Consider the following 2,921-nt stretch of genomic DNA (forward strand, 5'->3'; position numbering starts at 1 on the left):
AACTTTGGTTTTTTCAATAGGAAGAGGGCCATGTGACACATCAAACTTATTGGTAATGTCACAAGAAAAACAATGGTGTGCTTGGTTTTAACGTAACTTTATTCTTTCATGAGTTATTTACAAGTTTCTGACCACTTATAAAATGTGTTCAATGTGCTGCCCATTGTGTTGGATTGTCAGTGCAACCCTCTTCTCCCACTCTTCACACACTGATAGCAACACCGCAGGAGAAATGCCAGCACAGGCATCCAGTATCCGTAGTTTCAGGTGCTGCACATCTCGTATCTTCACACCATAGACAATTGCCTTCAGATGACCCCAAAGATAAAAGTCTAAGGGGGTCAGATCGGGAGACCTTGGGGGCCATTCAACTGGCTCACGACGACTAATCCACTTTCCAGGAAACTGTTCATCTAGGAATGCTCGGACCTGGCACCCATAATGTGGTGGTGCACCATCTTGCTGGAAAAACTCAGGGAACGTGCCAGCTTCAGTGCATAAAGAGGGAAACACATCATCATGTAGCAATTTCAAATATCCAGTGGCCTTGGTTTCCATTGATGAAGAATGGACCCACTATCGTTGTACCCCATATACCACACCAAACCATCACTTTTGTTGTTCCAACAGTCTTGGAGGGATCCATCCAATGTGGGTTAGTGTCAGACCAATAGCGGTGGTTTTGTTTGTTAACTTCACCATTCACATAAAAGTTTGCCTCATCACTGAACAAAATCTTCTGCATGAACTGAGGGTCCTGTTCCAATTTTTGTTTTGCCCATTCTGCAAATTCTGTGCGCCGATCTGGGTCATCCTCGTTGAGATGCTGCAGTAGCTGGAGTTTGTAAGGGTGCCATTTGTGAGTAGCTAATATCCGCCGAAGGGATGTTCGACTAATGCCACTCTACAGTGACATGCGGCGAGTGCTACGCTGTGGGCTCTTGCTGAATGAAGCTAGGACAGCCACTGATGTTTCTTCATTAGTGACAGTTTTCTTGCGTCCACATTTTGGCAAATCCAACACTGAACCAGTTTCACGAAACTTAGCAAGCAGTTTGCTAACTGTAGCATGGGAGATGGGTGGTCTCGTAGGGTGTCTTGCATTGAAATCTGCTGCAATGACCCGGTTACTGCGTTCACCAGATATCAACACAATTTCGATCCGCTCCTCACGCGTTAACCTCTTCGACATGTCAATGGCTGTGAACAAAGAGAAACTTGTAAATAACTCATGAACGAATAAAGTTACGTTGAAACCAAGCACACCATTGTTTTTCTTGTGACATTACCAATAAGTTTGATGTGTCACATGGCCCTCTTCCTATTGAAAAAATAAAAGTTGTATCCAAGATGGCCAACTTCTAAATGGCCACCATGGTCACCACCCATCTTGAGGAGTTTGCCCCCTCACATATACTAATGTGCCACAAACAGGACTTTAATATCACCAACCATTCCCATTTTATTACGGTGTATCTATATAAATGGCCCACCCTGTACATCCCCTGGAGTTTTTTTTTTTTTTTTTTTTAACAGACATTTGGACAAATAAATATCAGATCCCTTTTGAAAAGGCAACTACAGAAATAGGTAATATAAAACCTTTATTTGTCACACCTTTAAATCAGGATGTTAGAATCAGGGCTTCCAGATTAGGTGGTAAAGATCTGAAGTTAGAAGTTAGAGATAGACACGGAGGTATGTGTAGCGTCATTGTGCCGAGATCTTAAGTCTTTGAAGGCCTTCCGAGAAAAGGATGTGGTTGCCTATGAGTCTGGCAAATGGTAATTATATAAAATGATATATTTAAAATGAATGATCCCCCTGTGGGGAAAATCCTCTACAAATGGTCTAGATTTAAAACTACTGCACATTTGCCCCGGACTGGCAGCCCCAGCAACTGTAGTCCAAAAGCAGACTGTCTGATGCTTGCAGTCAGTTGATTTAATTATGAACTCTTCATTATATCAAAGAGTTTTAAGATGACGTGAGACTGACTCTACAAAAGTTGAGGTAAAGTTTGAAGTGGGTTAAAACGGATTATGGATAGATCTAATGAAGAAAAATAACATAGATTAGAATTCTAATTTTTTGCAGCTGAAGGAATTCTGAGTGGTGAACAAAGTCAGTAACCTAATGTCAGCGGGTTGCAAAATACCTACAAACAGTTATAACAGTTAATGATAAGCTTGTTGAGTAAGTGGCTGGAAAGCAGAAAACAGCTTCTATCTTTAACCATCTATTTTAAAGAGTATTTGTTTGTTCAAGTAGCCTACTGTATAAAAGGACCTGACCACTGAGAAACATGAGGAGCATGTATCCTGTAAGGACCATTTGCACAACAATTATATGTATCATGTGATTAGACCTGGAAAACTATGTAAAATTGTGAAGAGACTTGTAACCTGCCCCACCACTACCACCAACACACACTGACACAGGTCAAGGAAAATGCCAGGCAGCATTATAAGGTCCCAACACCAAAAATATTTTGTTGTCGCAGACTGTTTTTTTTAATTTTTTTTTTTAGGACAAATAACAAAAACAGTGTCTCATAAAACAATTGCATAAAATAACTCCCCATTAACTGACTTAAAGTGAACATTGATTGGCTGTCCCTCACAAACAAACGTTTGGGCACAATACTGTTAAAATCTGATTTGATGTAACTTTAGCTACATTTTACAGTTTGCATAGAAGCTTAAATTTCTGTGTAATCTCAATATTCAGTCACACCTTGTAAGTTAACAATAATAGTAATTGTGTTGCACTTTTAATGAATTTTCACCTAAATAATATCCTAAATCCTTTATTTCCTTAACTTTTCTTTTTTTTTTCCCCCCCAGGCGTCACTAATACAGCAGATGGCACTGAGTGTGAGATGAAACCCTCCTAATTTAACTGAGACAGTGAGGTCAACA

The sequence above is a fragment of the Pelmatolapia mariae genome, linkage group LG10_11, assembly GCF_036321145.2.
Source record: "Pelmatolapia mariae isolate MD_Pm_ZW linkage group LG10_11, Pm_UMD_F_2, whole genome shotgun sequence".
NCBI lineage: Eukaryota > Metazoa > Chordata > Actinopteri > Cichliformes > Cichlidae > Pelmatolapia > Pelmatolapia mariae.